The sequence below is a fragment of the Ahaetulla prasina genome, chromosome 1, assembly GCF_028640845.1.
Source record: "Ahaetulla prasina isolate Xishuangbanna chromosome 1, ASM2864084v1, whole genome shotgun sequence".
In the NCBI taxonomy this organism is placed as follows: Eukaryota; Metazoa; Chordata; class Lepidosauria; order Squamata; family Colubridae; genus Ahaetulla; species Ahaetulla prasina.
This window is the reverse complement of record NC_080539.1, coordinates 367,364,971-367,388,905: the sequence shown is the minus strand read 5'-3', so window position 1 is coordinate 367,388,905 and position 23,935 is coordinate 367,364,971. Positions and strand designations below refer to the sequence as shown.

Below are 23,935 nucleotides of genomic sequence, written 5' to 3'. Positions count from 1 at the left end.
CTTGGCAACTTTAAGGTAAGCGGACTTCAACTCCCAGAATTCCCTAGCCAACATGGCTGGCTGGGGAATTCTGGGAGCTGAAGTCTGCTTACCTTAAAGTTGCCACGGTTGAGAAACATTGGCCTACAGCTGAACTTCTGGATTTCATTTCTCATGTGGACAATACTAAGGACACCGAACGGCAGCCGTTGTCCTAATTCTCCGCTGCTGATTGAAAACATAAGGGGAACCAAAGGGAACTCAAATGAATGTTAAAGCTGGAAGGGACCGCCTCCAGACTGCGATTCCTCAAGCTTTCTCCAACGAAGGACCGGTTTCGTGGAAAACAATTTTTCTGTGGACAAGGGGGCAGAATGGTTTCACACGCACCCTACATCCCGTGGCACCAGGGACCAGTTTTGTGGGAAATAATTTTTCCACGGACTTGGGGGGGGGAGGATGGTTTTGTACGCAACCGTAGTTCCTGTGTATGTGCAGATGAAGCTTTACTCTGTCGTGTCCCACTCCTCCGCTGACGGCCGGGTCAGGGAAATCCGAATCAGGTGTGCCTCTGCAGCTCTGCCAAAGTCCTAGCAAAGTCCTCAGGGCAGGCAGGAGACCAGAAAGTGTCTTCAGCAAGATATGTTTAGACTTTGCCTGACTCAGGGAATGCCAGAAAGCAGGTCCTTTATATAGGCCATGGGGTGTGGCTCCATGACTCAGCACTTATCCAGGCCTGCCCCTCCCTTCCTTCTGTTGCCTCCGCCTATCAAGTCTTCTGACGCGAGGGTCACTCCAGTCGGCAGCTGTTGGCAATAGACCTCTCTCAGGCTCACATGCTGTGGAGGAGGGGGAGGGGTCTAGTTGCTCCGTTTGCCTGGGCATGGAGCCAGAGCTGGGGGCTGGAGATATTTCCTCCTCTTCAGCCTGTCTGGGCATGGAGCCAGGGCTGGGGCCGGGAGGCATACTAGAACATTCCTCCGTGTTCGGAAGCAGATAAGAAGGCCCCGGCTGTGGTGAGATTGGGTGAGACACAACATACTCGCTCGCTCGCCACTTGTGTGGCCCGGTTCCTAACAGACCATGGCCTGGTGTTGGTCCATGGCCCGGGAGGAAATGGGGACCCCTGACCTAAAGGAACAAAATAATAATAGTAATAAAACTGCTCTGGGACTTTAGAATTCAAATGGACAAGCATGCGCCGCATAACCCGCCCCCCGACCAGTGATGGCTAACTTTTTTGCTGTCGTGTGACAAAAGCAAGGGGAGTGCGGGGGGTTGCACACGCACGTGCCCACACCCATAATTCAATGCACCCCATGCATGTGTGTGCAACCCCCCCCCCGCTCCCTCCATTTTTGGTACGTAATAGCGTGGTGGGACCGGAAAGCCCATTTTTCGCTCTCCCCAGGCTCCAGAAGCTTTCTAGGAGCCTGGGGAGGGCAAAAACAGCCTTCCCCACCCCACCCCCGGAGGCTGGAAAAAGCCCATTTCCCAACTTCCCGTAGGCCCGGAAGGCCAAAAATCAGCTGGCGGGTGTGCATATGTGCGCTGGAGCTGAGCTAAGGCAACTCTCATGTGCCCACAGATATGGCTCCGCATGCCACCTGTGGCACATGTGCCACCGGTTCGCCATCACGGCCCCAGGTTTAACTACTGTTAGTCAGAAAAACAAAAAAAGTTTGGCTAGTGGACGTCGGGGTACCTATCGACCGCAGTATAGAAGAAAATAATTACAAAATACAAAGAACTGCAAATAGAAGCAGAACGATCGCCTGAACATCTGGCAGACTGTGCGGCGGAGTGTAATCACAATCGGCCAGCTCCGAGCCATTTGACAAGATTTCCATGAATTGGTCACTCAAATGTAATACCTTCACGTATTGGTCTGAATGTTTTAGATGGGTATCTTTAGCGATTGTGAGCTGCCTAGAGTCGCCTTTGGCTGAGCAGCATATACCCTGTTTCCCCGAGAATAAGACATCCCCTGATAATAAGCCCAATCTGGCTTTTGAGCACATGTGCTAAAATAAGCCCTCCCTGAAAATATCTAAACGCGTGGACACCCGGTCCCCGCCATTTCCTCTGGTTAGGGTTAGGGAGACAGAGCTGGAAATCAGGTAAGATGGCAAGCGGATCCCCGTCGTGTTCCACGTGCCCCAAAATAAGACCTCCCCGAAAATAAGGCCAAACGCTTATTTCGGGGTTCAAAAAAATATAAGACAGGGTCTTATTTTCGGGGAAACACATTAAGTCCAATGAACAAACAAACAAACAAATAAATAACCAACCGATGGACCAACCCTTGACAAAATAGGAGAGGTGAAAAAAACCCCAGGTTTTCTATTTTTAGGGCAGAGGATTTTGGTCGCCTCGCTGTGCAAAGCAGCACTTTGAGGTCTGTGCGGAGACCCCTGGGAGGGTCCGCCGAGACCTCGCCAGACGTAATTCCTTCCTTGCAATGGCACCAACGGAGCAAATAATTGGCAAGTTGTAACATTTCGTGCTCATTAAGCCCTCCGTAAACAGGTCTTTAAAGCAGAACAGCTTTTTCTCCTCTCCTTTTGCCAGGAACTACAAAAAATTGAGCGGGGCAGTCCAGGGATCTGGGGGGAAAGCAAAGGGAAGAAAGAGAGAGAGAGAGTTTAAAAGACACAAATGCACACAAACACCAAACTGAACAAAAGCTCCCAACTGGTGGGAAGATCCGGACTCCTTTCTCAGGCCTGGCTTGTCCATTTACAGAGATTGTTTACCTTGGGAAGAACCTTAGAGTCTCCGAGTCTCCGAGGGGTTGCCGGTGTGTGCCTTCCCTACACAAATCTGCCGTCTCTGTTGTCCGTTCAGATTTATGGCGAGATGATTTTTGCAAGAAAGGGGAACTCGGGGAAGTCGGTTCTCCTGTGTTCAGCAAAAGTTGGCTTACGCTGAGTCGCATCATCGATTCATTTGGCTCAATATTGTCTTAAGATTGACTGAGCGGCTGAGTTCACTCAACACGCTTAACTTGATTACGGAATTAATCCATTTCCTTGCTTTGCACCGTCGGTGGAATCCTAAATGAACCACTTGAGCCGGGCTTGTGCAAGCTTTTCTCTCCCACCCTCTCCCCGAAACACACACACACACACACACACACACACACACACACACACACACACACGCATTGTAGATAATCTATCTAAAGTGAAGGCGATAAAAGTTTAGAATAGAATAGAATAGAATTTTATTGGCCAAGTGTGATTGGACACACAAGGAATTTGTCTTGGTGCATATGCTCTCAGTGTACATAAAAGAAAAGATACGTTCATCAAGGTACAACAAAAGTTTAACAGGTGTGGATGTAGCCTCCTAAACTTCAACTGGGTTAAATGCCTTATTATGGGAATGCGTAAGATACTTGGCCAACCTTGCTTGGAGATGCAGAGGTCGGTATTTTTAAATAAATAATGATTGAGTTGACCTTAGTCCTTCTGGTATTGTCCCAGGTTGCAAATGGATCCAAATAAAGCTGCCTTTCGCAATTGACCAGTGGTGTTTTTGTCAATGCCGATGGTGTTCGAATGTATTCCGTTTTTAGAATAGAATAGAATTTTTTGTTGGCCAAGTGTGATGGGACGCACAAGGAATTTGTCTTGGTGCATATGCTCTCAGTTTTGTTTTTAGATTTCTTTGAGCTGGAATCTCGGGAAAGATAATTTCAGATTTTCATCCTTATTTCTGAGACTGTCAAGGACTGCTAAGGATTGTTATATTTGTTTGAGCTGAAGTCCTAGAAAGGATTTTCCCCCCAGATTTTTTCCTTATTTCTGAGTCTGTTTAAGGAAGTTTGGTTTTAGGTTTGTTTGAGCTGGAGTCCTGGAAAAGATTTCCCCCCCCCCCGATTTTTCTCTTTATTTCTGAGTCTGTTAAGGAAATTTGGGTGTGTATGTGTGTGTGTACATTCCCAAATAAAAACAATTTAAAAGTTTCCAAAATTCTCTCCGTCAAATTTTTGACCAGATTTCTGCTTTCTAGCTTCTCTCGACCCTTCTTTTCAGCAGGGATTGGACGACTTAAAATTTGTTGTTGTTCCATTAAAAACAAAATAAGGGCCACAGGGGTAAAATTGTGCGGGGGAAAAAGATCGTGATAGGGTTAAGCGTACACCAGATTACAATGCTGCTGTGTGATTTACAAGAGCACAGAAGCTTTTATGCATGTTAATGAAACCCCAGAGAAAAACTTAATTTTGATGCAGTTGTGCTTGTGTATTTTATTATTGTGGCTGTGTTGTTTTTTTTATCGTGGGCGTGAGCAGCTCAATAATAATGGAACGGGGGTTAAACTGCCGGCGTATTGAAAGCTGCATGATTTGTGCATTCTCCTATTGTGGAAAAGATTGAAGATATTCTCTGAGTTAAAATGGTGTGGGACAGAGGGAACAGCAAGCAAATATTGGAATCGTTTTGCCCCCAATCTGCTTCTTCTCCCTTGTTTTTGTGCACTTTTGGTATCCATCCCTCTGCTTTTTAAAAAAATTATTTTTATATGCTGTCCGTCTTGCCTTAAATACCTCTTGCTCTGGTTCACCTTCCTCACCGCTTCTGTGCTTTGCATTTCTTTCCTTGCAAAAGTCAAGGATATTTTTTTTTCTTTCTTTTTTTCCAAAAATACGGTATGTTTTTCTGAAAACGGATGTGTTTTATTTCTATCCTCAGGAGCAAAAGGCAATGTGCTACAGCATGCCTCTTTCCAATTTTTCCCCATATTAACAACCCTGTGAGGTACGTTGAGTTGAGTGGGAGGCATTAAAGTGGACTGAGCGGGATTAGAACCCAGATCTCCCTCTCCTTCTCTTTGTCCAGCCCCTTTCCTACTACAGGTGATTGGCTCTTGGACTGAAAGGGGAAGGGACTGGCCCACAACCAGCCAATCAGCTTCTGGGGCTGAGGGGAGATTAGAACCTGGATCCCTCCTCTCCCGGTCCACACCTTCATCTCCTAGACTAAGTTTGATCCTCCACATTTTTGTCATCTGCAAGACAGCTAGTATTGACCACTCTGCAATTTTCTTTCTATGATCTCTCTTCCTTGATTTTTGTGGCGTTGTGTTTCTCTCCATTTTGTGAGCCTCTGGAATGCCTTTCCGTTAGACTTTAATAATAATAATAATAATAATAATAATAATAATAATAATAATAATAATAATAATAATAATGATGATGATGATGATGATGGTGATAATAATAATGGAATGCCTTTCCATTTGACTTTAATAATAATAACAACAACAACAGCAACAGCAACAACAACAACAACAGAGTTGGAAGGGACCCTGGAGGTCTTCTAGTCCAACCCCCTGCCCAGGCAGGAAACCCTACACCATTTCAGACAAATGGTTATCCAACATTTTCTTAAAAACTTCCAGTGTTGGAGCATTCACAACTTCTGCAGGCAAGTTGTTCCACTGGTTAATTGTTCTAACTGTCAGGAAATTTCTCCTTTGTTCTAAGTTGCTTCTCTCCTTGATTAGTTTCCACCCATTGCTTCTTGTTCTACCCTCAGGTGCTTTGGAGAATAGCTTGACTCCCTCTTCTTTGTGGCAGCCCCTGAGATATTGGAAGACTGCTATCATATCTCCCCTAGTCCTTCTTTTCATTAAACTAGACATACCCAGTTCCTGCAATTGTTCTTCATATGTTTTAGTCTCCAGTCCCCTAATTATCTTTGTTGCTCTTCTCTGCACTCTTTCTAGAGTCTCAACATCTTTTTTACATCGTGGCGACCAAAACTGAATGTCTAAGGAGCTCCCCGAATTCAGTGGTGGGATTCAGCCAGTTCGCACCATTTCGGGAGAACCGGTTGTTAACTTTCTGAGCAGTTTGGTAAACTGGTGGGTGGAAGAAATCATTAGGGCAGAGAACCGGTTGTTAAATTATTTGAATCCCACCACTGCCCGAATTGTAGTGCCAGTTGCATTTTCCTGATATCTCTTACCTATATTATACAGGTAGTCCTCGAGTTATGGCCAGTTGTTTAGTGATCGTTCGTAGTTACGACGGAGCACTCCAAAAGGGACTTACAACCCAGTTCCACCGTCACACACACGCCTCCTCTCGTGGTCATGTGGACCTCATTTTAGATGCTCAGCAACCAGCCTGCATTCATGGCCATTTGTAGCACCCTACAATCACATGACCACAATTTACAATGTTGTTTTTTTTCCCTGGAAACCAGCATTAACTTCATTTAATGACCACAGCATTCACTTAATGACCTCCACAAAAAAGGTCGTGGATGCTCCTACACTAGAAGTTTTTAAGTCGAGCCATTTGTCTGAAATGGTATAGGCCGGGTTTCCTATCTAAACAGGGCTTTGAGCTAGAACAGGGGTCTCCAACCTTGGCAACTTTAAGCCTGGAGGACTTCAACTCCCAGAATTCCCCAGCCAGCTTTGCTGGCTGAGGAATTCTGGGAATTGAAGTCCTCCAGGCTTAAAGTTGCCAAGGTTGGAGACCCCTGGGCTAGAAGACCTCCAAGGTTCCTTCCAACTCTATTATTCTAAAAGGTCATTAAAACGGGTCTGATCACACGGTGACCCACTTTACAACCATCATGACTAATGCCCATAATTGCCAGGCTCCATGACGGTCATAAGTTGAAGACTATCTGTACAGCCCCTTCTATCCCCTGTTCAGTGCTCTATCTGAATTCGTATCTATGTATCAGTATATGTATAAAGATAGTCACCAACCCTCGACCACAATTGAGCCCAAAATTTATGCTTCTTAAGTGAGTTTCCCCCCATATTACGATTTCTCTTGCCACGGTCGTTAAAGTGAATCATTGCAGCTGTTAAGTTAGCCTACCGGTTGTTAACTGAACCTGGCTTCTCCATTAACTTTGCTTGTCAGAAGGTCGCAAAGGGGGATCACATCACCCCGGGACACTGCGACCCGTCATAAATATGAACCAGTTGCCAAGCATCTGAATTTTAATCACATGTCCCTAGGGATGCTGGAACGGTCGTAAGTGTGAAAAGCAGCAGCAGTGGGTGTCACATTTCGTTGCTACTGGTTCGCCGCACGCTTGCTTCGCAAACACGTACCTTCCACGCATACACCCAGCCTTCCACGAGCGGGCTTTGCTCGCATGCGTATATTTTGCGCATGCACCCGGCCTCAAAACTGTGCCTGAATAGGACAGCATAGAGCTGGGCAATCTCCGCTACCGGTTTACCCGAACCGGTTGGAAGAGGCTGATTACTACCTCTGAAAAGCAGTCATAAGTCACTTTTTTCAGTGCCGTTTTAACTTGGAACGAACCGTTGTTGTTAAGTCGAGGACTACCTGTATGTATTTCGGTACACATATTAAAACATCCTGACATGATTCCCATCTTTTCTTGCGTTTTTTAAATCTACTCCACCGTGTGCTAATAAGCTCGTCGGTGCAGAAACATCCATGTCACACCCAGCCACACTTTTGCGAAAGGCCGCTATCGATAGACAATTATCCTCATCTGCATTTCACTTCCCCGCGATCTCCTTTACCGTTTCCTTCTTGCTCCCCCTCTCCTTACAAACAATATGCACGGAGGATAATTCTGCGTACATCTCATTAAGTCCAGGAAGGCGTAGGCTGTAATAAATATAATTAGTCTTTATAGTGCCACGAGACCGTGGTTTTTTGCTGCCACAGACAAACTGCAGTGGCCCCCTTTATAAGCCATTCTCCTTCCTATTATTACTGGAAGGTACATCTTCACTTCAACAAGTTTCCGTATCAGTTTACTCCAGATCTCAGGGACTATAAACATATTATTCTTTTTTGGGGTTGTTTTTTTCCTTGTGGCGATTTTGTAGCTTTCAGTGAAAACATCTGGAGTCTCGTCATTGCATGCAGCATGCTAATTTGGGCTGCCTCCAAAATATTGTTTATTTATGTATTTATTGATTTCCAGATGCGTGGAGACACGTAGGTCTGATGTTCTGTCTTTATTTCTACCAACAATGTAAGCTTTCCTAGCTAATTAGGCATGGTCCCAAAAATTAGAATTGGAGACTCTACATCTGGATTTTCATATCTTTTATACTACCAAATTTCTCTTGGCAGAGCCGGCTTTGAGAAGCCTGCCGTTCAGAGCTGTAGGGTCCTCAGCCGAGGGTCTGTAGGATTAATTCATCTGCATTGAAGATATACTGTATATCATGGATAAAGTTTTAGGGACCACTGGCCCTCATCGCCTTCTGTTGAAGTTAGCCCATTCAGGTCTAAAAATGACCAAAAAAAAATAAAGATCACTGATTTTCATGGGTTGGAACTCAACTTTTCAAATTCCCCAAGCAGGTATCTAAGCTTTCAACTTCAATGCTTTCCAGGCACCCTATTTATTTTTGTTTAATTAGAAAAAGTCTTTTATATACATTTTTCTGTGTATTGTTCTCTACAATGAGTTTTGTCTGGTGGCACATACTTTTAAGTAAACACTGCATTTTTAATGTTTTAATTTCCTTCCCTCTCTCCCTTTTATTTTTATTTTATTTTATTTTTATTTGAATTTATATCCCGCCCTTCTCCGAAAACTCAGGGCGGCTTACATTGTGTATATTATTTTTTCTCTCCTTCCTTCCCTCCCTCATCAAATATTTTTCTTTCCTTCCTTCCTTCCTTCCTTCCTTCCTTCCTTCCTTCCTTCCTTCCTTCCTTCCCTCCCTCATCAAATATTTTTTCTTCGTTCCTTTCTTCTTTCCTTCCCTCCCTCATCAAATATTTTCCTCTCCTTCCTTCCTTCCCTCCCTCCCTCATTAAATATTTTTCCTTCTTTCCTTTCTTCCTTCCTTCCCTCCCTCATCAAATATTTTTCCTCTCCTTCCTTCCTTTCTTCCTCCCTCCCTCATCAAATATTTTTCGTCTCCTTCCTTCCTTCCCTCCCTCCCTCCTTTATCAAATGTTTTTCCTTCCTTCCTTCCTTCCTTCCTTCCTTCCTTCCTTCCTTCCTTCCTTCCTTCCTTCCTTCCTTCCTTCCTTCCTTTCTTCCTTTTCTCGTTTTTAAGTTGCCTTGAACATTCACCCTGTACATGCTGAACCCAGCATGTAAATCAAGCTAATATATTGTGTCTTGGATTTCTGTCTGAAATTCACAGCTGTAGCTACAATTTGATGAAAAGTGACTGTGTGGTATCTATTTCGGGTTAAATAAACTTTAATCCAAACACGAGATGAGCTGAAGATAATAAGCAAGAGTCCTTCTGGGCATAGACAGAGGGCCCTGCCTGAGGCTCAGTCCTTTAATCAGGGGAAGGGAGATGTGGCTGAGTATTTATTTACACGGATTTTTTTTTTTACATTTTTCTGTGCAGTCTGTTTTCCAGTGCCAGCCGATGTCTCCGGAGCTGGATTACATATAAAACAACATGGGGCGTGTTTTATAGCAATAATGAATGTGATTTTATGATTTCATCGCTGGCAATTGCAAGCTATTTGGGTATCAGCGAAAGTCATTAAGAATCCAATTGTTTGTCTTGCTGTCAGCTTCCCATAGCAGAACCAAAGGGAAAGTCTACGCGTGCCTATATATATATATATATATATATATATATATATATATATATATATATATATATATATATATATAAAGAAAAGGAGGACAAGATAATAAGGCTAAACAGACATTTGTTTTCTATACCCCCAAACGTGGAAATTTATTTTTATTTACTTTGTTCCATTTATATAACCGCCCATCTCACTTGCCTGGTTCGGGGCAGCTCGCACATGTGAAGACAGCAAAGATAAATTCATACAAATAAATTAAAACCATGAAAACCATTAACCTAAAACGTAGAGGCGTGGGAAAGTGCCAGCCTACAGCCTTGGATTTCGTTCTTTGTCATTCCCGGTTTTAAGCATACGCTCATGGTTGATGGGAAAGGCCCTTCCGTTTGCCGTCTGGTGGAGCAGATAGTGCGGGATGGAAATATCTTGATTTAGAATTATGGGGGCCAGGATACGAGTATTTAGAGGAAAACCATGGCAATCCGATACAGTACAGGCAGTCCTCGACTTAACAACCGTTCATTTCGGGACCATTCGAAGTTACGACAGTGCTGATAAAAGGGACTTGCGGCCATTTTTTCCACAGTTACAACATTGCAGCGTCTCCCAGGTGATCAAAATTCAGACGCTTGGCAACTGCTTCACATTTATGACGGTTGCAGTGTCCCGTTGCATGTCATGTGATCCCCCTTCTGTGACCTTCTCGCGAACAAAATCCATGGGGTAAACAGATTCGCTTAACAACCGTGTGACTAAATTAACAACGGCAGTGGTTCTCTTAAGGACTGTGACGAGAAAGTGTCGTAAGATGGGGAAAAATTCACTCAATAAATGTTTCATTTAGCGACAGAAAATTTGGGGCTCAATTGCGGTCATAAGTCGAGGACTACCTGTACATTGTTTGCGCATAAAATGTTGACTACCTCACCGACGAGAAGTACACTGTTCTTGTCTTCCTGGAAGGCTCTAGAGCAATTTTTTCCCTTCAACTTTGGCCATTTTAAGATGTGTGGACTTCATTTCCCAGAATTCCCCAGCTAGTATAGATGGCTGGGGCATTTTGGGAGCTGTAATCGACCCATTCGAAAGTGGCCAAGGTTGAAAAACACTGTTTTAGAGCAAAAAAGGATGCATGAGAAAGAAAATATAATTTGACAAGGTGTTAAGACAATTTCCTGCTTCGGAGAAGTCCAGTTCAGGATCATAACAATACCTGTTGTGCTGTTGGCTCACACAATTTATTTCATTTTTTTTTTTTAAATCGTGCATTCACGTCAATGTTGACTCCTGGTGGTTGCCTGGACAAAGCTGTGAAATTTCCTTGACAGCCTTTTGCAGAAGTGACTTGGCATGGCTTTCTTCTTTTTGGGTTAAGAAAGAGAGACTGGCCCAAGGTCACCGAGACGGCTTTGTGCCTAAGGTAGAACTAGAACTCACCATTTCCTGGTGTTTGGCCCAAAGTCTCACAACCGGCTTTGTGATTAATTGGGGCAGGTACATGGTACTAAGTAGGGGAGTATTGTTGTGACCCAGGCCCAAGTAGGTAGTAGGAAACTCAGTCAGCGAAAAAACAAATTTTATTCGAACAGCTGAGAATTACTTCATTCTCAGCGTAGTTCAACTAAATTAAAGCAAATTCCTCCCAACACAAATTACTCAGCCCTATCACCAACCTTGGTCCAATTAGGCAAACTACCAAAGGCCTTTCTTGGCAAAAGTTCAGAAGACACCGATACAAAACAAAATGCAACAAGACGAAGCTATCAACGTTGTTTTCCGGCAAAGAGCCCAAATGCCGTTGCTGGTCTTTTAAGCCTTATGGGAGGGGCCAATCATCTCTTGGCCCTACTCCCGAGTCGTCGTCTTTGCTTGAGCTGCTCTTGCCTACTGGCAGCTCTTCTCATGCGTGCATTAGGAACAGGCTCCTCCTGTTCCTCTGCCTCACTACTATCAGTCTCTGGAGGCTCTGGAGTCTGCACCTCACTCTCCGATGGCCCTGGCCCCACCTCTGCCTCTGACACAGAGTCCTCATCTAGGCCTTCCCCAGCCTCCGGGACTGGCCCACGCTCTTCCTCAGCCTCATCACTGTCTGACTCCATTGCCAGCTCCACAGGCTGCTGGCGGACCTCAACAAATATAAGAAGAAACCCCTCAGCTCCTGGATGAAGTGGGGTAGATTTAAACTGAGATAGTTACAGTAAATCAGAAGAATGGTGGTCTCCAAGTACTTAATAGGATGTTGTATTTTAGGTTCATGTTTTTCAAAAACAGGGATTTCTCACAACCAAAGAGAAAATTCGCTTTGGAAAGTTGCTTTGAACACTGGTGAACACTCCTTAGCACTGGATTTTTTTTTTTTATTAAACCTGACATCCAGAACTGGGATTTAGAGTTTATTTTAATTCTAGAGCTCAGAGAAGGAGACAAGATCATGTAAAGTATTAGTACCGCTTTATATTTCTTTGATAAGACCCACACTCGGATACTGCTTCCAATTTTGGTCACCAAGATGCAAGAAAGAAGTTGAGACTCTAGAAAAAGTGCAGAAAGGACTAACAGAGATGATTAGGCGACTGGAGGCTAAAACATAAAGAATGGTTGCAGGAATTGGATATGTCTAGTGGTCTAATAAAAGCAATGACTGGGGTATTTGAAAGGTAGCCACAAAGAAGAGGGAGTCAAGCTATTCTCCAAAGCACCTGAAGGCAGGACAAGAAGCAACGGATGGAAAATAATCAAGGAGAGAAGCAACCTAGAACTAAGGAGAAATTTCCTGACAGTTAGAACAACTAATCAGTGGAACAACTTGCCTCCAGAAGTTGTGAATTCTCCAATACTGGAAGTTTTTAAGATGTTGGATAACCATTTTTGTCTGAAGTGGTGTAGAGTTTCCTGCCTAAGCAGGGGGTTGGACTAAGAAGACCTCCAAGGTCCCCTCCAACTCTGTTATTCTGTGTTCAGAGGGATTGAAAAAAAAACCCCCAAATCTCCATCCAGAGTGAGAAAGGGTAGAGTGTTATGCTGGTTGATGAGGTAGGGAAGGTAAACTAGACCATGGGTCTACAAACTTGGCTCTTTTAAGACTTGTGGACTTCCAACTCCCGGAGTTCCTTCAACTGTGGGAGTTGAAGTCCACAAGTCTTAAAAGAGTGAAGTTTGCAGACCTCTGATTTACTAGAGTCAAGGTACAAATGATGCAGCTCAGATAATCCTATGTTATTATGTGAGGATCCAACTCTGTGGAGAAGGCTCTCACAAGCACAGTTAATGGGCGGATCTGGATACACATAAGGACCGCAACAAAAAAGGGGTTGTAAAATTGGGTGTGACTCGTTGAACAATTATATTGCTCAGGAATGAAAGTCCAAGCCCCAGTTACGGTCATAGGTCGAGGCCTACCTCTAACTCTTTCTCAGGCTGAACCTTCTCAATGTATGTAGGGTAGTGGAAGCTAAAACATATAAGGAATGGTTGCCGTATTTGGGCATGTCTAGTTTACTGGAAAGAAAGACTAGAGCTTAACCACAGCACTTCCCGGTTGATAAGTGAATCCCTGTTCTGACCTAGGCTTCCTTAGAAAGTATACAGCACAATCTTAGTCCCGACAAACCTCTTTTATTCATACGGCTGTGAATTATTGCCATTCACAGTCCGAAAGGCTTCTCAAACAGTCTTTCAGGGGAATGTTTATAAACACCCACCTTATCTTCCTTGGAATGCTGCCAGTGAACTAATTGCCAAGCGCAGGGCGAGGCCAAACTTAACTCAGAGTCAGACGGAACTTTCCAATGCTTTAACTGACCAGATGAACTAATTGCTTCCTGCAAAAGGTCACATCCAGTTTGCTCCTCTTTTATGTCTTATGGGAGGGGCCAATCATCTCCAAGCCTTACTCCCAAGTAGACCCTGTTTTCTTAATTGTTCTTGTCTTCTGGCAGCTCTTCGCATGCACACACTGGGAACAGGCTCCCGCTGTTCTTCTGCCTCGCTGATGTCAGACTCTGGAGACAGCAAAGAAGTACCAGAAGGCCTTGGCCCCCTCTCTGCCTCTGACTTAGACCCTCATCCAAGCCTTCCCCAGACTCCAGGACTGGCCCACATTCCTCCCCAACCTCCTCACTGTCCGAATTTGCTGCCAGCTCTGCTGGCTGCTGGCGGGCCACAACATTTATGACCTTTCTTGACGCGGTTGTTAAGTGAATCTCTGCAGTTGTTAAATTATTAACATGGTTGTAAAGTGGGTTCTCCATTGGCTTTGCTTGTCTGAAGGTCAGAAAAGGACCTCACCTGACCTGACCCCTGGACACTGCAACCTTCATAAATACATGGCAGTTACCAACCGTCTGAATTTTGATCACGTGGTCATGGGAATTGCTGCAACGGTTGTAAATTTGAGTAACGGTCGTAAGTCACTTTTTTCAATTGGAACGGTCACTAAAGAAACAGTTGTAAGTTGAGGACTACCTGTATGCGATCACTAGGCTTGATCGTATATGATCAATGAGTGCAGAGATGGAGCTCTTAGGAGAAGTCTATAATGCTGGGAAAAGAGGAAGAAAAGAGAAGAAGACGGTGATCAAGGTAGAGGTTAGAAGGGCGATGAGGGCACCTTTGGAAAACTTGATAAACCAATCAATCAATCAGAATAGAGCTGGAAGGGACCTTAGAGGTCTTCTAGCCCAACCCCTTGCTCAAACAGGAGAGCCTATATCCGTGATGGCGAACCTGTGGCACGCAGCGCCCTCTGTGGGCACGCGAGTCATTGCCCCAGTACAGCTCTGCTACGCATGTACGCGTGCTTCTCACCAACCAGCTGGTTGTCGGGTCTCTGACACGCATGCGCGGGGTGCATGTGGGGCACATGCGCGTGGGGCGGGGCTCATGTGTGGGGCACTCGCATATTGCATTATGGGGGTTTGCTTTGGGCACCGGGCCCAGAAAAGATTAGCCATCACTGCCCTATACCATTTCAGACAGGTGGTTGTCCAGTCTTTTCTTAAAGATTTCCAGTGATGAAGCACCTATAAAAACTGTTCCACTGGTTAGTTGTCCTCACGGTTAGGAAGTTTCTCCTTAAATCCAGGTTGCTTCTCTCTTTGGTTAGTTTCTCACCATTGTTTCTCGTCCTGTCCTCTGGTGCTTTGGAAAATATCATATATATATATATAAACATCGTACGTATAAAAATATCGCAGGTATAAAAATCAGGATGCCCGCCCTCAAGATGGGATGCTTAGAAACCGTCACTAAATATGGAAGCTTCATTTTTGATTAGCAGGGATTAACATAAGGAGGATCTTGCTGGATCACCCCTAGCGTTTATCCCCTCTCGCCGGTGGCCATTTAGAGGCTTGGAAGAAAACCAAAATCAGGGATTTGGGAAGTTATTCTCTTATCTTGCTTCCGTTTCTAGTTGGTGGTAAGTTCAGAGTGAGACGCAGGGTGTTGGGTTCTGAAGTGTTACTCATTTCACACCTTACTTCACTATAAACAGCTTCGTATTCAGAGAGAAATAATTAGATCTGGCTAAACAACTGATAGAATTCATTCTCTGTCTCTCTGTCTCTCTCTCTTCTGTCTGTCTGTGTCTGTCTCTCTCTCTGTCTCTATCTCTCTCTGTCTCTCTCTATCTCCCTCTGTCTCTCTCTTCTCTCTGCCTCTCTCTTTTCTCTCTCTTTATCTCTCTGTCTTTCTCTGTCTCTCTGTCCTCCTCTCTCTCTGACTCTCTCTCTCTCTCTCTCTCTCTGTGTCTGTCTGTCTGTCTGTCTGTCTCTCTCTGTCTGTCTCTCTCTGTCTCTATCTCCCTCTTTCTTTCTGTCTCTCTCTGTCTCTCTCTTTATCTCTCTCTGTCTCTCTGTGTCTCTATCCCCGCCTCTGACTCTCTTTCTCTCTTCTCTCTTCTCTCTCTCTCTGTCTCTCTCTCTCTCTCTGTGTGTGTGTGTGTGTCTGTCTGTCTCTCTCTGTCTGTCTCTCTCTGCCTCTATCTCCCTCTTTCTTTCTGTCTCTCTCTGTCTCTCTCTTTATCTCTCTCTGTCTCTCTGTGTCTCTATCCCCCGCTCTCTTTGACTCTCTTTTTCTCTTTCTTTTTCTCTTTCTCTCTCTCTCTCTCTCTCTCTCTGTCTCTCTCTCTCTCTCTGTCTTTGTCTCTGACTCTCTCTGACTGTCTCTCTCTCTGTCTCTCTCTCTCTCTCTCTCTCTCTCTCTGTCCTCTTTCTCTCTGTCTCTCTCTCTGTGTCTCTCTGTCTCTCTCTCCGACTCACTCTGACTGACTCTCTGTCTCTCTCTCTCTCTCTGTGTCTCTCTGTCTCTCTCTCCGACTCGCTCTGACTGACTCTCTGTCTCTGTCTCTCTCTCGGAATTCACACAATATGCTAAGCTTGGTTCGTTTTAATTGTTGGACTCTTTTAATGACGTGGCATTTGATACCCATTTGGATAGTTTATGATTCAGGGGATTGATTGAGTCCAGAAAACATACTAAATTCGGAACCAAATTAATTGGCCAAAATTAAACATAGCCTCGGTGCTGCAACGGACTTCTGCAGATTCAGTCCTGTGGCAACTTCTAAAAATCCCTTTCTGGTTTGTAGGAACGGGAATGGACTTGCAAAAAGAAGGGATTACAGGTATCCCTTGACTTAACGACCAGCTCTCACACTTAAGACTGTTGCAATATCCCTGTGGTCATGTGATCAAAGTTTGGGTGCTGGCAACCGGCATGCATTTTTAACGGTTGTTGCAATCCTGTGGTTGCTATTTGTGAACCAGGGTGCTTCTCGCAAGTCAGTGGGTGAATGGTTGCCCTTAATGACTGCAACGAAAAGGGTCATAAATTTGCATGTGACCATATTGCTTAGAGATGGAAGTTCTAACCTTAGTTGTGGTCATAAATTGAAGACTACCGCTAACTCTACCTTCCTTAATCTCAATCTTCTGGATGTATATAGGGGACTGGAGGCTAAAACATACAAAGATCGGTTGCAGGAATTGGGTATGTCTAGTTTAATGAAAGGAAGGACTGGGATAACATGATAGCAATCTTCCAATAGTTGAGGGGCTGTCACAAAGATGGAGGGAGTCAAGCTATTCTCCAAAGCACCTGAAGGCAAGGTGAGAAGCAATGGATGGAAACTAATCAAGGAGAGAAGCAACCTAGAACTAAGAAGAAATTTCCTGACAGTTAAAACAATTAATCAGTGGAACAACTTGCCTCCAGAAATTGTGAATGCTCCAACACTGGAGGTTTTTAAGAAAACATTGGACAACCATTTGTCTGAAGTGGTATAGAGTTTCCTGCCTGAGCAGGGGGTTGGACTAGAAGACCTCCAAGGTCCCTTCCAACTCTTGTTATTCTGTATTCAGGCTACAGCTCCCAAATTATTTACCGGTATAAGGGATTCTGGGAAATGCAATTTGAACACACCTCGGATGTTAGTTGATAAGGTAGCAGTGTAGTGTAGCAAGAAGAACAGTAGTTTTCCTGGATTTTAACGTTGAAGCAAAATGGTTGAGGATTAGCAGAAGATGAATTACCAAATTTGCTGCTCCGCGCCCGGATATCAATCATCTGTGGCAGAGCAGGCATATATTCCCCTCGTTTATCCCTCTGAGGATGTGCAGAGTGCCTCTCTCGTTGAACTGCAGCTGTCGCCTCAGCTGCAGCCTTTGGTCGCAGGATGCAGAGCCCTCCGAAATTGTTAATTAGCAGAGCCGAGACGCCAATCGATGCAGAGGGTCAAATATTGTCAATTGATCGTCTCCTCCTTGTCTATGATTGATCAAATCCTGTCAAATAACACCGCGAAGGCAAGAGAGGCCTGGGGTAGGCCTCGGCCTTGCCTTTTATAAAAAACAATTAATTGCATTTGTCATTAAATCTTTTGCGGGGCAGGGACGACTGAGATGTGGATGTGTGTGTGTGTGTGTGGAAAGGCCGGTCCAGCTCCTTTTCCATCCTGGTTGGACTCGTTGCCTCTTTTTCAGCCGAAAAAGACGGAGAATCTTTGGCTAAAAAAAAAACCGGGAAGGCGTCCAAGAGGGCGTTCTGTGGATGTGATTAAAGCCCCCAACCCACCCTCCTCCCTTCTTCACCATTTCTGCTCCCCTGGTAATTTGGGGCAGAAAACAAATGACTTCTTTCCAGGCCGGGCCTGTTGTTGGCGAAGCGAAGGGTCAATTCCAGACTGAATTAATCACATTGAAATTCCACAAATTAATGAAGTGGGAGATGTTTAAATGCTCTGTTTGGGCCTCATTCTTTCTTTCTTTCTTTCTTTTTTGTTTCTCTCTCTCTCTCTCTTTAGCTTTTAAGTTAAGGTGGAATCCTTCGGAGCATACAAAAGAAGCCCGGCCCGACTGCCCGTCCGCAGATCCTCCGTGCTGAAGTCCCGTCCCCCCCCCCCGGCTCCCCAAAACCTTTGTAGGGCATCTTGGCACCCTTCCAACGTTAACCGATACTTTTCTTCCTGGTTTCCTTAATGAAAGCCACAGGAAAAAGAGAACCGGGGCCCTTTTCAGGGGCTAAAGCTTCCAAGCTGGAAAAGCGAGATGGGTCATCGTCCCCCAGTCCCGTCTCGCTCCGCTGCCTCCCGGCTTTTATGCCGGGACAATGGAATTTGGATCCCTTGGCATCTCGGATGGAGGCTGGAAGGGGGGGTGGGTCGCGCCATAGGCTTGAAAGGGATAAGCTCCCTTTGATGGAAACAGGGATTTGGGGAGGGCGGGAGGGGAGTTCAGAAGTCACAGCTGGTTGCTCATCTGTGAACAGAGAGGCCCCGCTCATCGGCAGAAGGGACGCATCGCTTACACCCGGCCTGCTCGGGCTGGCGGAGCCACGTTGGGCTTTGCAGGAGACGGGGGCGAAAGTTGGCAGGGTGAATAATTTCAGTGCATTACTCTCCTTTTTTTTTTAATCCTCTCAGGGCGTTCCAAATAATTGCAATAAATAGCCCAAGTTAAATACCTGTCAGGTCCCATTCGCCCCTTGGCTGTCTTTTCCACCCCATCATCTTGGAAACCACCAGTTTCTCGCTTCCCCCGCCCCCTCCTTCTTTTCCTTCTCAGAAAGTTAGAACCGTCTGAACAAGCAGTGGTTAACTTTTCAGAGTTGCTTTTCTTGCTCCCCTTCCAACCCCCCCCCCAGCCCACCCCAGAGGTTTTATTTTATTTTATTTTATTTTATTTTGCTGCCTCTGCACCCAAAGGGGCTTTGCTGGGGTCTGGGAAGAAACGCTGGTTGGAGAATAGCGGATAATTGTTGCCGCATCCCAGCGAGTTTTGCTGATTTGCAAGAAGTTGGGGGTTTGGGCTGCTAGGCCTGGCCCTGGGTGCTTTTTAGCTGCATTTTTCCAAGGTGGAATGTACTTGCTGGCAGGGTGGGTGTGGGTTTGTGTGTGATGGGGAACAATCATCTGAAATAATCTGGAAGATAGGGAGGAGAAGAAGAGCAGGAGGAGGAGGAGGAGGAAGAAGAAAAAGAAAAGATGGAGGAGGAAGATGAAGAGGGATGGAGAGGAAGAAAAAGAAAGGACGAGGGAGAAGGAAAAGAAGATGAAAGGAGGAGGAAGAAGGGAGGAGGAGGAGGAAGAAGAAGAGGGATGGAGAGGAAGAAAAATGACGAAGGAGAAGGAAAAGAAGATGAAAGGAAGAAGAAGGAAGAGAAGGAAGGATGAGGAAGAAGCAAAAGAAAGGATAAGAGAAAAGGAAAAGAAGAAAGGAGGAAAAGAGGAAGGGGGGATGAGGAAGCAGCAGAAGCAGAGGAACGAGGAAGAGGAGGAAGAAGAGAAAAGAAGAAGAGCAGGAGGAGGAGGAGGAGGAGGAGGAAATGGTATTTAAACCATGCACAGAGTTTCAGTTCAGGAGGACTTCTAGATCTGCATACAGGTGGCAATTTCAAAAGTTGCTTCTTCCCAAACGGTAGACCGCGTAAAACGATCTGTAATTTCTCACTACCACTAATCATGGTAGTTCCTCACTCTCTTGCTTATGGAACAATGAGCCAAATAAATGTCTAATGGAAAATAACATCTTCCTTCTCTCACGAGCCTGCACAAAAATTTCACACAGTTCAGTGGGAATCACTTCTTTCAACCCTTCCGTAATAGGTTAGTGTTATTCATCACCCACCCACCCCTTTTGAAGGTGGAGAAAAAAACGGCGGCTGAAAGGCAGAGAAATTGTAGAGACGCTCGGTGATGGCAAAAAAAGGAGATTTGTGCAATCGTACCCTGCTCCCTTTGTGGAAATAGGGCACAAGCTAATTGGAGGATTTTTCAGAACAGCGAAACAGGTTGTGTGTTTGTTGCACTTGGGACTATCCCTTGCCTGACATAGATACTTTATTTTAATCCTATCCTTTAAGGGCCATTTTCCAAAATGAGATGCGAATAAATCTGGTACTGTAATTACACATAATGAAACAACAACAATTTAACATTCCTAAAGGAAATCCTCAGGTCTCTGAAATGTCCAGAATTTCCCACTTGTGCAAAAAAATACACTTTTTTCCCCCCCAAATGGGAAAGTAACAAGTGAGAACTCGTAAATAGCAGCTACCTTAGTGTTCACGGGTGTGTAAATTCATAGGAAGTACCGATGTTTGCAAAGCAGTGCGGTTGCATTAACAGAGGGATAGGATCAAGATCACGTGAAGGATTAGAATCGCTTTATAAAGCCTTAGTAAGACTTAGAATACTTCACCGTTTTGGTCACCATATTATAAAAAAAGCTATAGAGACTCTGGAAAGAGTGCAGAGAAGAGCAACAAATATGATTAGGGGGCTGGAGGCTTAAACGTGCAAAGAACGGTTGCAGGAATTGGTCTAATGAAAAGAAGGACTAGAGGTGGCATGTTAGCAGTCTTCAAATATTTGAGGTGCTGCCACAAAGAAGAGGGGGGTCAACTTATTCTCCAAAGCACCTGAAGGCAGGACAAGAAGCAATGGGTGGAAACTAATCAAGGAGAGAAGCAACCTAGAACTAAGGAGAAATTTCCTAACAGAACAAATAACTAGTGGAACGACTTGCCTCCAGAAATTGTAGATGCTCCATCGCTGGAAGCTTTTTAAGAAGAGACTGGACAGCCACTTACCTGGAATGGTATAGGGCAGGGGTGTCAAACTCATGTCGTCACGGCAGCGTCACGTGACGTATCAGGACTTTCCCCCCCTTCGCTAAACCGGGCGTGGGCATAGCCGCATCCGGCCCACGGGTTGGGAGTTTGACAGCCCTGGTGTAGGGTTTCCTTCTTGTGCAGGGGTTGGACTAGAAGACCTCTAAGGTCCCTTCCAACTCTGTTATTCTGTTATCTGTTACTAATTTACCATATGCCACAGTCATGCCTCCTCCATCGCATCTTATACACAGGGACAGTGGCTTTTGGATATATTGTACAGGCAAGCATACATCTATGGCTGTTTGAAGAATTCGTGATTCCTCCAGAATTGGGTAGGTGCTAAACTGAACAAATGAATGGCTAGAAAAACAGGAAACGGGAGTTCTAGTCTCGCCTGAGTCATGAAAGACAGATGGGTGACTTTGGGCCGATCACCAGGAGATGGTGAGTCTACTCCTGCCTTAGGCATAGAATAGAATAGAATAGAATAGAATAGAATAGAATAGAATAGAATAGAATAGAATAGAATAACAGAGTTGGAAGGGACCTTGGAGGTCTTCTAGTCCAACCCCCTGCCCAGGCAGGAAACCCTGCACCACTTCAGACAAATGGTTATCCAATCTCTTCTTAAAAACTTCCAGTGTTGGAGCATTCACAACTTCTGGAGGCAAGTTGTTCCACAGGTTAATTGTTCTAACTGTCAGGAAATTTCTCCTTAGTTCTAAGTTGCTTCTCTCCTTGATTAGTTTCTGCTGAAAGGCTGGGTGACTTTGGGCCAATCACCAGGAGACGGTGAGTTCTAGTCCCGCTTTAGGCATGAAAGCTGAAGGCTTTGTGACTTGAGCTAGTCCCTTCTTACTCAGCCCAAAACCCACCTCACAGGGCTGTTGTTGCTGGGAAAACAGGAGGAGAAAAAAGTATTAGGCACGTTTGCCACTTTGAGTTATTTATAAAAATATTAAAACTGGGATTGAAAAAAATCTAAAATAAACAAAAATAAAAATAAAATAAAATAATGAATGAATATCGGTGCTCAGGGCAACACTAGTTTGAAGGAGTTTTCTCTCTCCCTTCCCTGGATTAAAACTAGAGCTAGATTCTTGTAACACAATTAAAACTCCGTAATGTGAGTTATATCCCCAGTGTTGTAGGTTTCAATACTACGGCTTCACATGACGCAGATCCGTTTCTTCAGTTTTCTTCGTTTGTGTCAGGATTAAAATGACACTTCACTTACATCACTCCCAGTGTTTGGCGATCTTGGCATTGATGCAATCGATTAAAAATGGTGCAATGATGCAAACTCAGGAATCAGCACCAAGTCACGTTCGGCAAATGTTGCAAATGGCCACAAGTAAGTACAATACCTAAAGAAAGTGTGGTTAATAACAAATGAATAACCAATTACCACCCCTTGCTGCAATCAGCCGGTTAAAAACGAGGTTTCTTCGTATTTAAAATGGAATTTAAGAGACAAGAATTCCAAATTAAAAACAGACGATTGTAAACAAAGTGAAAATTGCCCAGCAGTAAAATCCTGTTTGGACAAATCTTGCCAGTTTGATCTGGTAGCTGACTGATATGGGTCTGTAGAAGTTAATGGTAATTTTTTTAAAATAATATTTTATTTTGATAATAATACCCCCAAACCCCTCAGCTAAAGGTGCCCAAATCCTGTAGGTGAGAGCAACAGATGCTAGCAGTTATAGTCTTTGTGCTTTCCTTCCTTCTTTCTTTCTTTCTTTCTTTCTTTCTTTCTTTCTTTCTTTCTTTCTTTCTTTCTTTCTTTCTTTCTTTCTTTCTTTCTTTCTTTCTTTCCTTCCTTCCTTCCTTTTCTTTCTTTCTTTCTTTCTTTCTTTCTTTCTTTCTTTCTTTCTTTCTTTCTCTCTCTCTCTCTCTCCCTTCCTTCCTCCCTCTCTCCCTCCCTCCTTTCCTTTCCTTTCCTTTCCTTTCCTTTCCTTTCCTTTCCTTTCCTTTCCTTTCCTTCTTTCTTTCTTTCTTTCTTTCTTTCTTTCTTTCTTTCTTTCTTTCTTTCTTTCTTTCTCTCTCTCCCTTCCTTCCTTTCCTCCCTCCCTCCCTCCTTTCCTTTCCTTTCCTTTCCTTTCCTTTCCTTTCCTTTCCTTTCTTTTCCTTTCCTTTCCTTTTTCTCTTTCTTTCTCTTTCTTTTTATCTATCATGTCTGTCTGTCTGTCTGTCTGTCTGTCTGTCTGTCTGTCTGTCTATCTATCTATCTATCTATCTATCTATCTATCTATCTATCTATCTATCTATCTATCCATCCATCCATCCATCCATCCATCCATCTATCTATCTATCTATCTATCTCTATCATCTCTATTAGATTGATGGCAAATTCCACCTCATCCCTTTGCTTCTGCTCTCTGCTCTTCACCCGTCCATCTTTTTGGTTATCATATTGATGTATTATTCTCTTTGTGTTCCTTTGCCATTGCTTATTTATTTTATTGTTCCGTTATTTTACTTCTCTTCTCTTCTCTTCTCACTCCTTTTCTGTTCTTCCTTTTTGTTATTGTAAGCTGCCTAGAGTAGTCCCACGCTAGCAAATAAATAACCAGTAAATAAAATATGCCACCATTGGTGGTGAGTGGTGGGATTCAAATAATTTAACAACCGGTTCTCTGCCCTAATGACCGGCTGGGTGGGCGTGGCTAGGTGGGTGTGGCCAGGGTGTGTGACAGGCAGCACTTGGCCTCCTGCACCCCCCTGGGAGCGAAAACAGGCCGGGGGGGGGCAACGCATCCCCACCCCCCGTGCTCCATTTTGGGCCTAGGAGGCATCCCTGCACTTACCTGGGAGCCAAAATGGGGACTCCTGGAAGGGACGGGGTGGGAAGGGGTGGAGACAGCCAGCAATTTAACTACCGGTTCGCCTGAACCGGCCCGCACTGGCTGAATCCCACCACTGCTTACCATGTAGTAAATGTATATGTATATGTATATCACGGGTGAAATGTAAAATTTGTTACTACCAGTTCTGTGGGCGTGGCTTGGTGGGGGGTGTTAATGTGACTGGGTGGGCGTAGCCAACTTTTTTTTTTTACTTTTAAAAGCATTTTTTCTATAACCTCTTCGGCCGAAGTAGTTGCAAAAGAAATATTTTCAAAGGGTTCTGACGATCCCAGCTGAGTTGCCTGATCGTCAGAGGTTTTCTTTTTTACTTTTAAAAGCATTTTTTCAGCCGAAGAAAAAATGCTTTTAAAAGTAAAAAAAAACACCTCTGATGATCGCGTGGCTCAGCTGGGCATGTGGTGGGGGGGGAAAGGATTTTTGCTATTGGTTCTCCAAACCA

The 23,935-nt window shown here is 44.4% G+C and overlaps 1 protein-coding gene and 1 long non-coding RNA gene across 2 annotated transcripts in view; one reads left to right on the top strand and one right to left on the bottom strand.

Annotated features, from left to right (window-relative positions):
- LOC131188319 (uncharacterized) overlaps positions 1 to 3,014 on the bottom strand; it is a 45,694-nt gene extending 42,680 nt beyond the window's left edge. Inside the window, exon 1 of the long non-coding RNA XR_009152763.1 lies at positions 2,736 to 3,014. This is a non-coding gene — a long non-coding RNA (uncharacterized LOC131188319). The remainder of the gene's footprint in view (positions 1 to 2,735) is intronic.
- Positions 1 to 23,935, top strand: part of EFNA2 (ephrin A2) — a 342,469-nt gene that overhangs the window by 88,820 nt on the left and 229,714 nt on the right. The gene's annotated exons all lie outside the window — the stretch shown is intronic.